Consider the following 19290-nt stretch of genomic DNA (forward strand, 5'->3'; position numbering starts at 1 on the left):
TGGCTCCTCATGGGCTGGCCTTGTCTAACTGCCTATAAGATCTCTAATTAACTTACCTATCTGCAATGATAGTAGTTTAATTACAATACAATAAAATTTAAGTGAGCATCCTCCAATCTCATGTGACCCTAATATTTCTCAATTAAATATTGAATCATTTTTCTTCTTTTGTGTTAGTTACTAATTTTGAGTATTGTTAATACTTAAATTTTTATTCATGTAGAAAGTTGTTTTAGAAATGTGTATTTAGGATTGGGAATGTAGCTCAGTGGTAGAGTACCTGTCTAGCAGACACAGCACCCTGGGTTCAATCCCTAGTACCACAGAAATTATTAGAAATATGTTTTTAAAAATCATGCTTTAAAAATGATTTTATCAGTAAAATGCTATATTTGATAAATTGACTTATGTTTTATCTAGAGTCTAAATTATTAGACACCATCATATTATTACATTAAGCTATGAAAAAAATGGAAGTTTTTTTAAAAAAATCTACAACTGTAACACTTTGCAGAGATGTCAATGCTTTAAGAGAAAGTCCTTTTCTTCAGAGATCAGAATCTTCCAGAGTGTTTTTGTCCTAATCTCTTTTGATGGAACCATTACAGACTTCATCTGTATTTCATTTGTCCATAGCCTGTGAAGGGATAACAGTCCCTTGACAGTGTACATTTATGTCTTTGCCATATAGAAAACAGTAATTCTACTATTACCTCCATAGATTATCTGCACAGTGGCTTTCCTAACATTTTATCATGTGTTCCTTGCCAGTTTGTCAATTTCAAGATGATTTTATTTTAATGATATGTTCCTTTAAAATGCTTTTATAATATGACATGTACAATTCTGGATTGAAGAAATATCAACAGAGATAAGAAATTGGATCCATGTTCCAATTTGTAGATTAAATTCAATATTGAATCTATCCAATATTTTAATATATAAAGCTGCTAAGTTTCCTTTCTTATATCTGCAAAGAATTTGCTGTTTAATGGAGTCTTCTCAGAAACCAGCATGTCACTTACATTTCAAAGCATTTTGCAAACACATTTGGCAAGTGACATATATGATTTCACCCTCAAAATATAGCCTCAGTACTATATATGTCCACAATATTGCAGGAATTCTTATGGGCATATATTACTTTTTTGATTGAAATGAATGCTGTTTTTTGTTAAAGCAGATATTACCAAATGTCTGTGCCTTATTTTTCACCAACTGTATAATGTTATCACCTTTCCTTCAAGTACTAATTCCTTCCTTCTTTACCCACCCCTCCTCTTATCTTATTACTTGGGCCTTATACCTCTAATTCTTCTTTTAACATGTTTTCATTACATGTGTATTTGCTTTTAGTGTAAGCTACCTGATTTTGGGGGGGGCAGGAGATTATTGTCTTTGTCATCATTGTTGCTGTTGGAAATAACGGCTTATAATTTAAAAGAAAAATCATTCATGTTGCTTCTTGTACCTTAAGACATGTCCTAAACAAATTCTAGTTTGATCAGGATATTGATAAATTTCCTTCAGGATTTTAGGCTTTTTTTTTTTTATCCAGACTCTTTTACTTTAAACATATGGCGATAGTGTTTCTTGCTTCATGAAATACATTCTTCATTCATGTTTGACCATTTTCTCTTTTGAGAAAGAATCTTGAATCTTGAGAGTGGAGGTAAGAAAGCTTTAAATGATTTGTGTTCTACAGGTTGTCCCTTAATTGTTCTGTTTGTCCCTCTAGACTGCAAAGACAAATATATAAATGGTAGTTGTGATATTCATATAATTAGAAGAGTTAGAAGCCTCAAATATTATTTCCCTTGAGATCAGCGATTCAAAACATTGATTTTATACTACCCTAGTGAGTTTCTAATAACTCCAAGGTGGTACAGTGTTGAAAAGTCCACACGGGACAATTTAATTCATGATAATTTTAAATATAAATGTATGCCATATGGTATATGTGTGCACTTTCTCTCTCTCCCCTCCCCTGATCCGTATGAGAGTGTGTGTGTGTGTGTGTGTGTGTGTGTGTGTGTGTCTTACATGCTTACTTTTCTTTTTAAGAAAGTGCTAGAGAAATGCTTGTGTGAAAAGCTGGCTCGATCCATTCCTTTATACTTAGGAAAATTTGCGAGTCTTCCTTTCACGGGCCAGGCTAATCTTCCCTGTATCAATTTTAGTATATGTGCAGTGGAAACAAGCACAAAATTTTGGAATTTTGTACTGATTTCTTAGAGATAAAAATGTTAAAATGAAATATCCTCATACAATCGAATTTTTTTCCTTGCTTTCTGAGCAATCAGAAGTATTTAGCATAACCGGATTATAAAACCACTGTGTTCTTATCTACTGTAATCATGTATTTCTGGTTTTACCTTTCTATTTTAAGACTATTTCCAAGCATAAGAAACTAAAGCTATAGGAAACCTCAAGCATTGTTATTTATACAGGCCTCAGAATTGTGTATTTGTAACTTCGTCTTTTCTAGAACTATCCTTTGCTTTAGATGACGTTCTCTACCTCTGTAGGTCCACTTTAAGCGCTCTCAGTTTTTTCTGGAAAGACTGCCATAGGCTGTAGTCCTGAAGCATATTAGACTGGGGTGCTGTATTGTGGGCTCCTTTTCTGGTTTCAGCCTTGCTTCCAGTGATTATTTCTGGTCTGTTGTTCCTGCTGATTATTCTGGGGTGTAGTCTTTATCGTGATCAAGGGGTTAAGTGCAGAAGCAGAGTTCTCCTTGCCAGTCAGCCTGGCTACACATCCAGATTTCCTTGAAGGTTGCCTTGATTTCTAAGTTTAGTTGTTGGGTGTCTTGAGGGGGAAAAAGCTTCCACAAACAAACAGAGGAAGTGATTTCATTTTCTGTTGTTGTTGTTTTTTTTTTAGGAAAGAATTCTTCAAATTGGTTCCCTCTTTCCAAATGCTGTAAATGTGCCAAAGTACAATGACTCACTCCCAGCAGTTTTGCCTGTTAAACCTTGTGCTACTTTTTTAAACCAAACCCTGAATGTATGTTTATGGATATATTTTATCAACAGTTTATATGTGTTGTTATACATCATTTAAAAATCTTTGTTGAAATAGCAAAAGATTACCAGAAAAAACAAACAAAAGGAGACAATGGTAGAATGGAGCCAGTGTATCTGACAAAAATATAGAAATATGAGCGTGCCCAAGTAGTCTGTGATAATCCTTCATGAAAAAGTTTGTGTTGTCCAAGAATGTTGATGACCTAACCCTTCGTGCCTGTGAATATAACCTTATTTAGAAGGAAGGTCTTTGCAGATGATCAAGTTAAGATGAGGTTATTGAGGTGGGCCCTACCTAGTGTAAATGGAAATTTTAAAACTGAAATAGGGATATGGGGAGAACACCATGTGTAGACTGGAGTTGTGTCACCTCAAACCCAGGCACTCCAAAGGTGGTCGTTACCAGCCAATCCCCAGAAGAGAGACGTGGAAACTATTCTTTTGCACAAACCATAGAAGAAAGCAAAGCTGCGGGCACCTAGATTTCAAACTTTTAGCCCATGGATGTGAGAAAGACACTTCTGTTTGTATCACTTGTTTTTTAGTCATTTGTTAGCATAATCTTAACCAAATAATACAAATTTAATTTAGTATATGAGCTAATACCCGTTCAAAAAGCCACAGCAACTTTACTTTTTAATGTCAGTTTTCAAGAAGAGAGTATTTACTCATGACAGTTTTTTCCCTTAGAAAGAATGTAAGAAAAGCCAGCATATAATTTACAACCTTGCTTGAAAAGTATACAAGTAGATTTTTAAGATCATCTTTCGGCTTCTTTTTCAAGTTAAGGAAGCCCTTGTTAAGTAAAATTTATATAGCAATATAGAAGATGCTTCAAAGGCAGGCGTAAACATGAAAATAAATTTAGCATAGGTCAATAGATGTATATATTTGTCCCAAAAGAAATGAAAACAGGCTCAGCAGCAAGACACCTTTCTTCAATGATCTGCTGGTTTAAAATGCACTGACCTCCTCTCAACTTACAAGACTGGCTCACACCCAAGCTTCCTGTTTGTAGATGGTGCTAGATGGTTTGCTTAGCAACGTACTTAATGGGACCACAAGGAATTTGGTTTTCCAGCTAAATGAGTTTAGAATACTCAAATAAAAGCAAAGGTTCAGGGTTTTTAAGAAAGAGCATAGGGACGCCCACAAGTAAAAACCAATCACATATAATTGTATCACTTTCACAAATCATTTTTTCAAACTTTTGGGTAAATATATATTCATAAATAATTTTAACATTCAGAATCAAGTTCATTTTAGATTGTGTTTAATTTTTTTTTTTTTTTTAGTACCGGAAATTGAACTGGGAAACCTTGCACTTGCCAGGCAGGCATAACGCCACTGAGCTAAATCCCCAGCCCCAAGTTTATTTTACACATATCCAACAGAAAATGTTTTCACATTCCATCAGAAAGGCATACATATCTGATACCTTAAAAATATATGTAAGTAAAATAAAGAATGGAAACTATTTGTATGCAAAAATGTTACTATTTTAATAGAGTATATAGAAATTTATCTTTCCACTGTAAATGTAAGCAGATTTCTGAAAAAATATTTTTAAAAATCAGAGGTGAGGATGGTTGATGGATAAAGTATAATTCTAATTTATGAAAGAATTCTTACTGCATGCATCCAATAGCTCAGAAGGCAGATCTTGGTTGTTAACTTAAGCCATTATATTCAACATATTTTTCTTTCAATAATTTTTTCTAAGGATTATGAGTGGGATAATACAGAGCTCATTGACTGTTCTTTTTTCAGGGAAAATTCTTTTGTAGGGATGTGGTGTCCATAGAGGGATATCAGACAGTAAATCTAAGATTTGATTTTCCCTGTGTCATATCCTGGGGTAATACAGTCATTGAGAAATGTGTTCCCAAATACACTAAAGCTGATATAAACTACAATAATGCATGCATTTGTTGTGGGGAGTTTGGAATTATCTGATTCCAATTGGTGAACTTTTAATACTTTGGGTCAAAGCTGAGGTACAGAAAGTTAGGATGTTCATGTAATTTTGACCTTAAAAGGGGACATATCAATAAGTAGGCTGAAAACTCAGGTAAACCAGCAAGGTCCTGGGCAAAATAAGATATATTGTCATTTGGGGCAGAGTAGACCAGTGCTGCATAGTGGGTAGAGGAACCCATACTGTTTGGGATTTGCAGTTTGTCAGTGGAGTCAACAAGGTAACTGGTAAGGAAAGTCTGAAACAGACTTGATAATTAGTTAGACCGGAAGGAGGCAAGAGTAATTAAAATTTCATAGTATTCTGTGTAACAAAGGCAAGCTGTGCAAAGGGCAGGTGTGGTTCATGGTGTATTAAGATCAAGCCCTTGAACAAGGAAAATAGTAAAATGTTAAATGGAGATCAGACTGAGTGGTAAAATGTCATCCAGTGGTATTCAATACCATGGTTTCACATGGGCTTGTGATAGTGTAGTGGTTTAAATAATAGCTGTCCAAAAATGTACTCATATCTCTGAACCTGTGAATGTCATCTTTGAAAAAATTGAGCTCTCAAAGAGGGTTATCCATTTGGGTCCTAAATAAAGTGATAGATGTCTTTCTAAAAGACATGCTGAAAAGAAACACACAGAGAGAAGAGGCAAAGATGATGTGAAGTTAGAGGTGGGGATTGGAGTGATACAGCCAGAAGCTAAGAAATGCCTGGCACCACCAGAAGTTTAGAAGAGAAGAGGAAGAATTTCCCCTCTAGTCTTTGGAGGAAATATGGCCTTGCCACACTTTGATTTCAGGCTTCTGGCCTCCAGATCTATTGAGAGAATAAATTTCTGTCACTGTCAGCCATCCCAGTTTGTTGTGGTTTATTACAGCAGCCCTGTGAAACTGATACACCTAGATCAAACCAGTTCAGATGTTCTACAGTTGTCAGTGCCTTCGGGGCCCGGGAAACTGCTTCTGAGAAGGAGCTTCTGAATCTTAGACAGCCTTTGACTGTTAAAAGATATCTGCCTTTGTCTTTGTTTGTTGTTTTGTTTTGTAATTTAACAGGATGTAATTTCTTGAGATAGGAAGTATAATAAAGTTTATTTTTAAGCAGGCCAGAGTGGGAGGATTCTAGTCTCTTAGTAACATAATTATATTTCTGGATAGGAACTTCATAAGTAGTTTCAGACCAGATTTTCATTCTCTAGACGTTAAATCCGAAGAAGATACTGTTTTCTTTTGTTGAATTCCCTGGGTTGAACTCAGGCTTTGCCATTATCTGGCTGGGCAAGTTGCCTACCTGCTATGTTTGATTTCCCTTTCCAAAACTCATGTTCAAATTGACTGCTATTGTAACGCGTTGAGAGGTGAGACCTTTATAAAATGATGAATTCTTGTGGGTACCACTCTCATGAGTGCATCACAGGAGTGAGTTAGATATAAGCAGGGAGTTTAGTGCCCTTTCCTTCTCCCCTTAAGTTCATTCTTGCCCTGTGATGCCTCCTGTAATGTTATAATACGGAGAGAAGGCCCTCACTAGAAATGGCCCCTTAACCATGGGCTTCCCTGGGTCCATGAGCGAAATCAACTTCTATTGACTATAATTTATTCAGTCTGTGGTATTCTGCATACCACAGCATCATACCATGGGCTAAGACCCTGTGTAAGTTTTACTTTCTTATCTATAAAGTAGAGAAAATAATTCTTTCGTTATTATTAACCTCACTTATGGAACTTAAATAGATAATAAAGATACTAATTACTATTTTTTTCTTGGCATTGTAAATTACAATCAAGAGACTAAGTATTCTTAGAAATGATAAATAACACAGTCCTGTCCTTGAGTTCTTGAGCCTCCTTCGAGAATGACTGTTTTACTGTATTATGAGAGGGAATTTTACTCTATTTTTGCTTACACGACTGAGAGCAATTGCTTTGTACAATGATGGCAATCTGTATTTATTTAGAATTTACAACAATCTGGATAACTTGCCAGGGCTTTGCATTTGAATGGTGGGAAGCAAAGCTGCATTGACATCTGGATTCCGTCAGGCTTTTCCCAAAGATTGAAAGAGACCATTCAGGATGGGAGTGGGAATCTGTTTTGGTGCTGTGAAGATATTTGCAGGATTCACTAGGAGAAAAATGTATAGTTCCCACAACCTTGATCAAGAACTCATTATAAATCTGTTATCTTTGTGCTGTACTGATTCTTCTTTGTTAGCAATTGAAACAATGAAATCAAGATTTAAAAAACTGATTTTTAAAAAGAGTAAATAAAAATTAGTAAAGAGCATTAATGAAATTAGCAAAATAATAAAATAACAATTACATTAAAAGATAAGGGAGACAGCTTCTGTGGAAAATATGATGGTAGTTCCCCTAAAAATTAAAACTAAAAAAGGATCACATTGCACAGCACTTCCATCACTGAGTATCATTGGAAAGGATTGGATGCTGGGTTTTGAACAGAGATCTGTACACTCACACTCAGGGCGATGTTTCATGACATGGCCAGGCAAAATGTGATGCCAGACAAAGGCCCATTGACAGAGGAACAGAAAAGCAAATCATGGTATATGGATACAATGGAATATCACTCAATCTAAAAATAGAAGGAGAATTCAGACAAATGGTACAATACAGTTGAAATTTGTATACAACCTGCTAGGTAAAATAAGCCAATCACAAAAGTCACAATACGATTCGAGGAACCTAGAGTCAACACTTGGTCTTAGCCAAAAGGCCAAGAAGTGATAGGAGGAACCTAGAGTCAAAATCATAGATTCAGAATATAGAGTAGTTGCTGGGAATCTAGGCAGAGTGGGAAATACGGAGTTATTGTTTAAGTGCACAGAGTTTCAGCTTTGTAAGATGAAGATTTCTAGAGATGGATGGTTGCAGTGGGTTGCACAAGAATATAAATGTACTTGACAACACTTAACTGTGTACTCAAAATGGTTTATGTTTTGGTAAGTGGTAACTATGTTATGGTTAATTATTATGCAACGTATGTTTTATCACAATAAAAAATGGATAGGAAAGCAAGGACTCCGCCACAAACTGCAAATAACAAGATAAAACAAATTTAAATTTTCTTACAAGCAAAACAAAGAAAAAATGATGCCTCCAAGCTCTTTATTTGAATCATATCCACTTAGAACAGAGTGCGTGTTCCTGAGCCCCTACTTGACTCTTACATTATGCCCTTCCTTCGCCTTTCAGACCCATGTAAGAGTAGAGTTCATTAAATTAAGCTATTTGAGCCCAGTCTTCTGTTAGACTCTGTATTGTGCCACTCCATGAACTAGGTTTCTTCATGCTTTGTTGAAGAATTCTACCCACCTCTCAGCCCATTTCTTATACCATCATCTGCTCTCAATCTCTGAGCCCATGGTGCCTTCCCTAGTGATCCAGTGCTTTCTCACACCATGTCCTATGAGTGGGGGCATCCACTTAATGACTGGACTCCCTATACTGATTCCTCATCTTACTCCCTCCCCATGCTGATGCCTCCAGGGAGGTGAGTCCAGCAGGAACTAAACCCCAACTGAAATAAAAGACTGCGGACTTTTCTGAAGGTAGAGTGTGTTAAGAAAAAGGGAGTGAGGGCTATTAACAGGATCATTTGTGGTTGTTAATTGGTCTCTACCCCTTGAAGAAACAATCCTCTCCTACTAGGGAAGGTGCCCATAGGAAGTTAGGCATTTATCCACCTGCAGGGACTAGGAGCATTGTTTTCCTGAAGATTTGCATTTCATGCAGTTGTGAGGTCCCTGAGCAACAGTTTGGGTGGTAGACTTATATCAGAAAAGCATTTATAATCATTGGCATCTTCCTTTTTTGGGGTACTGGGGATTGAACCCAAGGCTCTCCACTGAGCTACCTGCCCATCACTTTTTTTATTTTTATTTTCATTTTTGACACCGGAGATCGAACTTGGGACCTTCTGCTTGCAAGGCAGGCGCTGGAACCACTGAGCTAAATCCCCGGCTACATTTTTTTATTTTTTGTTTTGAGACCTGGTGTCACCAAGCTGCTAAATTGCCTGGCTTTCTAAGTTAAATACTGGAAGACAGAGGGATTTAGGACACCTAGCATGGCTTTTGGGTTGGAACAGATAGTAAATTTTCCTGGTAGTACTGAGTGATTTTAGGCAGGCACATTAAGGGTAAATGGGTCATTCTAGGGATGCAGCCTTGAACTGCTACTCATGTTTTGTTCAAGTCTCAGTGTGTGTACATTTGGAGTGGTGGTGAGACAGGAGATTAGGGAAGTTGCATGACTGTCAATCACAAAATCCTGGGACACATGTGCAGAGCTGTTCCCAAAGTCCTGAACATGGACTTCCCCTGACAGCTCGACCAGGTTTTTAATAGGATGGCCTGGACCTGACATTTAGGAAAAGACAGTCTGTATAGGTTATGGAATCATTTCAGGCTTCCACTGGGGTTTTGGAATGTGTCCTCAGATAAGGGGGAACAGCTGTACTGTGATAGAATGGCTAATGATATATTATTAATTGTCATTACTGAAGCTTTTACTGTAAATCAGTATTGGATTTTATGAAATAATTTTTCTGCATCTGTTGAGATAATTATACTTTTTTGGGAACAATTACAATTTTATCTCAGCCTGTTAATGCAGTGAATGCCATTTATAGATATTTTAATTATAATCTCCCTTGCATTCCTAAATGTTGAACCTAGTCAAACAAATATTTTTAGGTTTCACTAGATTTGATTTTTAATATTTTGTTTAGGGCATCTACATTTGCATACGTGACCAGGAGCACATATTATTTTCTGTTCTCCTTTTGTTTTCAAAATTTCGTAATCAAGGTTATATTGGCTTCATAGAGTTGGGAAATAAATCATTCCTCCCTTCTATACTCTTTTCCTCCCATTTTCTGGAAAAATATAAGATTGAAATGCTTTGCTTATTGCAAGTTTCACAAACCTACTATGCAAAAATCTTTTAGTCTTAGTCTGGTTTCTTCCTGGAAATATTTAAACTCATAATTCTGCTTTTTAAAAAGTTGTAGATTTATTTAAATTTTTATCCTTTTTGAAGACTAATTTTATTAAGATATTTGATTTCATGAAGGCTTTTCAATTTATTATATTCTCTGGTTATATGCTCATTTTCTTTCTTAATGTTTATTTGGACCTTGGTGTCTCATTCTCTTGTTCTTTTCGCTTTCTTTTTAATTCTTATCACCTGAATCCTGAGTTTTTTCAAAAAATTAGTTTCGATATTCTGATTCTCTGTTTAATCTTTACTATCACTTTAATTTTGTTCTTCATTATCTTTCTTCAAATATCTTAATTTGTACTTTATGTTTACAGTCTAACTTCCTAAGTGGCTCACGTAGTTCTTAATAGAATTTCTTCTGTCTTAATAAACCAGTCTTTAAGCTTTTCAGTACTCAAGATTCATATCGTAATGAGTAAAGAGCCAATGCAGCTTTAGATCTTTGGTTCTTTGCTTACTGAACAATATGATTTGCAAAGATATTTCAGTGCTCTAATTTTAAAATTTTAATTCTGATTAATCCCAATCAATGATAATATAATGCTAAGTTATTTGTTGTCTCACAAATATAAGGAATGAGGTCAAATAATTGTCAAATAATTCCAAAAATTACAGTGGTAAACTAAAGGTAAATTTTACTTGCATTTGTAAAATTATGTCATAATTATGTTTATTGTATTATAAAGTTGCTTGAAATTTCTAAAAAAAAATGTATAGTCAGAATGTTCAATGGAATTGCCATATATAGGAAAAATGATTAATCCTACTAACATATTCAAGCAGTGTTTTTGTTTGGAGTATGTATATGTATCAGTCCAGCGCAGTTTTCACATTTCGCAAGTGTGGGTTCTAAGAAACTTTTGCCCACACTCAGATTTGAATAATGTGTTTTAGGTAGGGTTGGTATGTTAAGCCATATATGCTTTCATAGTACATTACATGGATGAAAAATTTAGAAACAAAACATAGGCCTATTGATTGCCTACCAAAGGTACTTTGTTGGTTTAATTTATTTTCTACTTTTTAGTTTAGTGAGTTTATTTTTCTGACCAAGTGTTCATTTAACTTGGGGGTTAAAAAAATAACAGGAAAGGCTATTGTTTCTTCTAGGAAAACAAACGAACCAGATAAAAATTTTAAATTATAAACGTCATAAGGATTGGCCTGAACAGAAAAGAGCCCTTCTTAATGGAACACTGCCAATAACATTTTAAATTCCAAAACTCTCCTAATTTTATGTGATCTATGTAATGTCTACATTATGACATTCAGTAGAGGAAGTACCTAAATATTAAGCATATGCTTATAAAAGAAAAATCTCCATTTATTTGGTTGTACTTTTTTCAATGATGGTCTAAATTTAAGTGGATCCAGAAAGCATCTTTTAGAGGAAGCCAAGTCTCTGATTTCCAATTTGATTTTTGTTATCCATAGACTGAATAGATTACAATAGAGGCCTAGAACTTACTCTATAGATAACTTCTTTGTTCTTTAATTTGGTAGTTCAAGAAAATTGGAATAAATAGCCCAATTTATGATCTACATTAATCAACAGAATATATATTTAGGGATCTTTGAGAAAATTCATACACAGTATAAATTCTCACCTGCTTAGAAACAATGTCATAGAGAATTGTATAGCACCCATGAATATGGCAGTGTCCTAAAATAACTGAAAAGCTGTCTGATTTGAAAAAGTAACATTTTGGATCGAAGTTCAATTTGCATTTTACAGCAGTTTTTCATTCTAAAATTACTCTTAGAAATTGTAAAAGTGCATAATTACTCCCAAGCTTAATTGCTACTACTTTCTGCATGAAGTAAAGTGTGTTTAGTAACATGTCTTACAATGGATTATATTATACAATTTAAAAAGTCACCTTTATGTATTGTGTGCTATTATTGTTATCGGGTTAATTTTTCATGTAGCATTGTTTCCAGATTACTTGTATATATAGCTACATGTATTTACCTATATCTATTTATCTACAATCACAATATTTTGATTTTGGTTTTTTTTCTTTGGTACTGGGGATCGCACTTGGGACCTTCCGCTTGTGAGGCAGGTGGTGGATCCACTCAGCTAAATCCCCGGCCCAATAATCACAATATTTTGAAGAGTTAAAGGAATACATTTTCTTTGACATATTGAAAATGGAGCAATCTTGTATATAATATTTCTATGCCATAATGTTTTTGTTTCTTGAATAGGAAAAGGATATAACAAAACATTCATTTTATAAATAGAATATAGGATCCAAGAACACTTATGTGCTAGAATACTATGATAAAAATTTTAAGAAGTAGTGCTGATAATGCTACCTTTAATTTCTATTTATTTATTTATTTATTTATTTATTTGGTATTCGGGATCGAACTCAGGACCTTGGGCTTGCAAGGCAGGTGGTGGCACCACTGAGCTAAATTCCCCGCCCAATAACATTTTTATTGAGGCTAAATTTGTCTTTCTTGTGCTTCCATGTACTGAAATCAGTTAATATAATTGTGTGATAACCAGTTGAATTCATAAACTATGTTCACTACTTAATTTTTTTTTCTTTATTAGATCTGCTTTTTGTGTTTGTGTGGCTCTGGGGATTGAATCCAGGGCCTTTGCAATGAGCAACAACTCCAGCCCATTTCTACTTTTAATTTTGAGACAGGGTTTCCCTAAGTTGTTGAGGTTCCCAAGCTGGGCTTGAACTAGCCATCCTCCTGCCCCAGGCCCTGGAGTCCTGGGATTATAGGCCCATGCCACCAGCCCGGGTTTAGCGCTTAAATTATATAATGTAATTATTGTGAATAATTTTTTATATGCTGTACTAATACGGGAAGATAACAGTCTGTTGCTTTGCACTTTGACCTTTTCCCCTTTGTGAAGTCTGCCCTGTCATGCAGAAAAAGTCAATTTTTATGAACATGTGCTTGAAAGTTTTTGGCTAACCATTTTTCTCCAGGAGGTAATTCTAGTAAAGTTCATATTCCTTAGGCAGAATTGTTCAGCATCACTGCACTCTTCTGTAGCCACTGTCCTGCGCTTCCTCCAGGTCTTTACATATAAGGAAGATGGTGTTATGTCCATTCCTAGTTATTTCTACAAATAGTATTTGTGTAGTTCTCATCAGTAAGTGTCAGTATCCAAAAGCAGGAAGACATTTCAGCTTACTGCAGGACCACTTTGGATATGGAAGGGTAGATTTGATAAAGGGTAAATTTCTTATCTTATGAGTTCTATTGCATGATGCATGAGGGAAAGGAAATATTTTTTCATTTCTTACAAAGAAAAATAAATGGTTTTACATCTTTCTATGATATATTGTTATATAAATAATTATGGAATAGATTATTTGCACATTTGAGTCTTTTCAATTTTGTTTTTTAGTGCTGTAGAGCTGAGTAAGTGCACAACAGAGTTTGGTATTTTGTTCCACATTTTCTCTGGGATCTGTGAGATCAAACCCTTTCAAGCGTGAGGATACATTTTAGTAATTAGGCTATCCAAGTGTGCAAAATATTTGATAGTGATTTTTGTCTTCTAAAGTTAAAACCATAATGTTTAATTTCAAAGATGCTTCTCTTTTAACATGAAATATTCTCTAGCTAGGGGGAATAAATTGGCGCAATTTTTCTAGACATGAGTTTAGTAATCTGTAGGAAGAGGAATATTAACTTTTAGAAATTTGTTTTATGCAAATAGCCAAAGATGCATGCAGATATTACTATATAAAAAGATACTATTGTATTTATTTCTAATGACAAAATGTTGGGAACAGTAAAACTTCCAAATGTGTGGTGATTGACTTTTTAAAAAATTGTATGACATCTAATGTAATTGTTATGTAACTATTTAAAACTTTGCTTTTGAATAATGCCTGTTATCTTTTAAAAACGTACTCTTTAATGCAAAGTATATAAGTTAAAATCATAACCATAAATGAATTCGGCATGGTGTCATTTTATATGAGAAAAATCGTACCGGAAACATCGTAATTATTCAATCTTTCTGTTGGATATCTTATCTTTAGATAAAAGGAGCATACTTAGTATTTTTCATGTTTGGACTTTAAATGTTTTCTAATTTTTTTCAATTTTTATTTTTTATTAGTACATGTTTACAGTACATAATGATTACATTCCTTGTGGGGAGTTGGTACATGTATATAACGCATCCTATTTCTTTTTTCATTCCTTTCCCCTCCTCTCCCTCCTCTCTCCCTCCCTCTTTTGGTTTCCTTCCCTTTTGCAAAAGATCTATCTCCCATTTTGTGATTATCTATCTTTTCTTGTGCTCTTTATTTATAGTTTTGGTTTTTCATATAAGAGAAATCATGCAATACTTAAGCTTGTGTGTCTGATTTTACTTAACATGGTCTCAATGTACTTCTGTTTTTTTACAAATGACTCGTTTATCCTCTTTATAGCAAAGTAGGGCTCCATTGTGTATAAACACATTTTTTTTTTTTTTTTTGGTACCAGGGATCGAACTCGGGTCCTTGCGGTTGTGCAGCAGGCGGTGAAACCACTGAGCTAAATCCCCGGCCCCTATAAACACATTTTTATACATCTGTTGATGGATATAAAGGCTACTTCCATGATATTATGAATTATGGAGCTATAAACATGAATATGCATGTATCACTGTAATATGATGACTTTGGCTCTTTTGGGAAGGCACCTAGGAAGGAAATAGCTGAGTCCAATGACTTTCTAGTTTTAACTAATCGAAGAGTCTTTATGCCTATTTCTATAAATGGTTGTACTAGTTTACATTCCTACCAACAATGTAGAAGGGTTTCTCTTTCCCTGCAGCAAAATTTTGTTTAGAATAAATATTAATTACTTCTGTAACCAGAATAAATTGCAGTAAATATAATTTTAAAATGCCAACTCCCTGGTAGGGTATGGTACCTCTACATTTCAGGGTCAGTCACCAAGCATCTGAGTGGCCTTAATCCTTCATGGTGAAAGCAAAATTCCTATCCATTGTAGATTTCTTAAAAGTTAGGATTTTGAATTCTAGGTCTTTGTTTCTTTTTTATTTTTCCTAAAATATTTAAAATCTTTTGTCTTTTTAGGCGTTAGGATTTCCTTACTCTATGCCACGCCCTAGAAAGAAAAAGCTGCAGTTTTCTTTTTTTCATGAAAAAAAGCATGACTAATCAGTCTGTGTGTTTATTTTCTATAAATTAATTATAGCTCTACCACAGATAATTGTTATTATTTCATTGTACTTTTTACTGGTAGATAATAGAAAAGAAAATATTGAGACATATAGATAGACATTTAAATATTGTTTTAGTTATTTCCTCATTGTTAGGACACAGTACCCAAAACCTACAACTTAAAGGAGGAAAGCATTGTTTTGGCTCACAGTTAGTAGAGGTTTTAGTCCATATTCAGCTGGCTCCAAGGCAGCATGGCACAGGGGAAGTAGCTCATGGCATGGCATCAGGAGCAGAGAGAGATAAAGGGAGGAGGCAGGGAGATACTCCCTTCAAGCAACTCTCCCAGTGACCTGCCTCCTCTCAGCATCCCATACAGCTGTAAAGTCATCACGATTGATCCACTGCTGAGTATATCATGTCTCCACTATCCAGTCACCTCTCTATGAGCACATGAGGTTTTGGGAGTGTCTAGACATAAACCATAACAGATACGAAATGACTATGTATTTCTAAGGTTAATTATTTAAGGGAAGAGGACCCAGACAAGCCTCACTTAATTTCAAGAAATATGTGAAGAAGTATGAGGACTCACTGCTTTGCAAATAGATCACACAGGAACTAGTGGCTCTGCTATACTTTTAGTAATGAATCACTGAATTTTTCACTTTTGCCTATACAAATTATGTTTATGTAGACTTAACATTTTAATAGTCCATCTGGTTTAGATTCCTTCTCAACGAATACATTTGGTGGGGACCTTCATTATCAGCTCCGGTGGAATACCTGGTACTAGAGTCTCTTTTTTTGCTTGTAGGAAACCAAAAAAGAAGCTCTTTGAAGCCATGGGAAGGAAATCAAGACACCCAAGCTAAAGGACAGGAGTAGAGTGTCTGTGTGCTCTCTACCTTCTCAGCAGCTTTTCTCCTCAGGACATCTGAGCACTCCCAGTATAAAGCTGGGTGGATGAACAGAAAACAGTGGCCTGTGGCAGCTGAGTCACTTACCTTAGGGAGCAAAAACTAGAGTACAGGATTCTCAGAAAGCTAGAACTCAGGGATCCTAAAGAAGAAGCAACAGTGAAAGAGAAAAACCACCAAGGAAGTGAACCCAATGTTTAGCTTACAATTTCGTTTTGTAGGATGTGTTCCCTTTGCAGTGCCTGTGTGGGAAGAGCAAGTGAGATTCCCAGAAAGGAAGGTGGGTTCATGCTGCTTAATATTTCACAGGATATATGAAATATGAAATATTATATCTCCCATCCTGTTAACTGTATGATGTGCCAAGTTCTTGTTTTCTAGAAATCGAAGAATGAGTCCTAGGAATGACGGAGGTTAACAGTAGGAAGATATTTATTGATAGGAAAGCTCCTGAGGGGCAGGAGGAGTCCTGAGTGGGTAGCCAAGGACCCCACTTTACAGAGAAGTTTTATAGGGTGAAGCCCACATGAGTACAACATGGGCCACAGCCATGAACATCCAATAGTGTTACAAGTATAGTCACCTAGGCAATGGTGTCCAATTGGGAAGCAAGTCACGTAGCAAGCGTGGATGGAAAGAACAAGGATTCTCCTAGGGGGTGGTGGGTCCAGAGGTCTCTGGTCACCCCCAGGGTGGTCATTGCCCATCTATACTTCACTAAGCCCAGTTCTTTGAAGAAGTATGTGGGTCTGGTCATCTTGTCTCCATCTTGAGGCCTGGTTTTCAGCCAATGTGCAGCTGTGGTGTGTTTCACCTTTGTGCTAGCCCTCTTGAGGACTTAGCCCTATCTGACTGCCTATAATATTTTTACCTAGCTCATCTATCTATAATATTTAATACCTTAGAACTACCAAGAAGAAGAGTCTTGGGTAATGTTCAGACATTTTGTAAAAGCTTTTGAAAGGGCTTCATCTTGAGATTAAGGCAAATCAGAAATATGCTGGCCTCAGTTGGATGCCAGGTAATCATCTGTCTGTCTTCTAGCTACCACAGAAATATCCTATCTTGCAGTATCACTCAAAGTCTCTGAAATTTCTTGTCATTATTATCAAATATTCGTTGAAAAATTACCAGTCATGCACAGAAAATATGCCCAAATAATGGTAAAACAAAAACAAAAGATGAACCAGATATTAGGAATGTCAAACACATACTTTAAAATAACTGTGATTAAATAACATCAGAAATAGATGAAAATGTTGGCTGGAATCTTTAAAAATTGTCTAATGGAAATTCTAAAACTGAAACATAAATTAAAATAAAAAGTAATTTAAATGGAAAGAAATTTAAGAAATTAGGTGGAAAGAAATACCAAGAAGGCAAAATAAATATTTCTTTGAAAAGATTAATAAACTTAATAAATCCTTAGGACAAATAAAATGAGAAAAAAAGGGTATAAATTACCAATATGAGGAATTGTTAAAAGGACTATAGAACAGATTCTACAAACAAAGGAAAGTAAGATTTAAAATTTTTAGATTTGTTGAAGAGAAAATCATCATATATGTTAAATAAAATCCGTAAGTGAAATCATCCTTACGAGAAAAAAAATACCCTTGGGCCGAGAATATTTCAGTATGTTCTTTGACATATATAAGAATATTGAATACAAGACCAGCACACAAATAAATTGTATTTCAGTGTAGTATCTTGAAAAACAATTAGAAAACAAAAATTTTAAAAGATTACATTAACAGTAAATGAGCAAATGCCTAGGGGAAGCAATTTGCAAAATCTGTACAGACATTTCAAAACTAAAGGAAACCTAAATAAATGAGAAGATATGTCATGTGTTTATGGGTTGTATCAATGTCAGCCTACAAACTGATTTTAGATTCCATGCCCACTTAAAAATCCAGCAGGAATTTCTGGGGGAGCTTGATAAACTGACTCTAAAAGGCATATGGAAATGCAAATTCAGGAGAATAACCAATCCAGACTTAAAGGAGAATGAAATGGAAAGACTAATACTCCAGATAAAATGTATTATAGCATTGCATTATTACAGTGTGGTATTGTAGTAAGTATGAAAAAAAGATTGATGAAGGGAATAAAAAATGTAGAAATAGACTCATTTATGTTCACCTAACTTATGACGAAGTATTACAGTTTGAGAAAATAATGCAGTGTGAAAAACATAATGACAATGAATGGGGCAGAATTATCTGACTCTGGAAAAACTCAAGTCTAGAATAAGGAACTCCTACTAATCCACAAAGAAAAGATAATAAAGTGTGAGAGTTACCTAAGTATACAGTTTATAGAGAATATATCCAAATGGTCAATTACTATATGAAAAGAAAATCAGCAGCTTCATTATCTATGAAAATGCAACCTAAAACCACAAGATACCACCAAAATTGCTAAAAGGAAAAAATAAAGGAATTTAAAATACCAAGGGTAGAGGAGCAGCATATGGAATGACTAGAGCTTTGAAGGTCGCAGTTGCAATGAAAGTTGGTATAACAACTTTGGCAAAGCTGGTAGTCTGTTCTAACATCCTGCTGAACATCTGCCTGACCCAGCTATCCCACCCTAGATGGATGCCCAACAGAAAAATATGTATAAATGCACTGATGACAGTATTATTTTAAATAACCCCAAACTTGAAACAACTGAAGTATCTGTGAAGAATAGAGCTAACTAATAATTTGGAGATATAAAGTTAAATTCTGTGGTCGATTGTAGAAGAAATGTGTTTAGTCCAACCCAAACAACAGTGGATAAAGTTCAGAGGTATAATCTGGAGCAAAGACATAAGACACAAAAGGAAACATAGCATATATTTCCATTTCTATGAGTTCAAAGGCAGGCAAAGTTAATCTGAGGTGGTAGAGGTTAAAATTTTTTTACCTTATGAGAGGCATAATGACTTGGGTGGGGCATGAGGGGAGGCAACTTCCTGGGAATGGTATATGTATATGAATGTGTTCATTGCATAAAAATGTATACAAGCTGTGCTAAAAATTGATGTGTTTTGCAATATTTATATTCAACAATGAAAAGTTTTTAAGAGTACATATTATTTTAATTCAACTGAAAACATGCATGGAAGCTCATGGAAAATTACATATATTATACGAATGTATACATATATATTTGCACATATACATTTATACACACAGT

The 19290-nt window shown here is 35.0% G+C and overlaps 1 protein-coding gene and 1 long non-coding RNA gene across 3 annotated transcripts in view; both read left to right on the forward strand.

Moving 5' to 3' along the window:
* The window catches only part of Immp2l (inner mitochondrial membrane peptidase subunit 2), a 903239-nt gene that overhangs the window by 394138 nt on the left and 489811 nt on the right, over nucleotides 1–19290 (forward strand). The gene's annotated exons all lie outside the window — the stretch shown is intronic.
* The window catches only part of LOC147829276 (uncharacterized), a 29449-nt gene continuing 26215 nt past the window's right edge, over nucleotides 16057–19290 (forward strand). The window contains exon 1 of the long non-coding RNA XR_015449279.1: nucleotides 16057–16384. This is a non-coding gene — a long non-coding RNA (uncharacterized LOC147829276). The remainder of the gene's footprint in view (nucleotides 16385–19290) is intronic.

This window comes from Heterocephalus glaber, unplaced genomic scaffold (assembly GCF_053883595.1).
Source record: "Heterocephalus glaber isolate CG9 unplaced genomic scaffold, H.glaber_assembly_v1.0 deba00000676, whole genome shotgun sequence".
Classification (NCBI taxonomy): Eukaryota; Metazoa; Chordata; class Mammalia; order Rodentia; family Bathyergidae; genus Heterocephalus; species Heterocephalus glaber.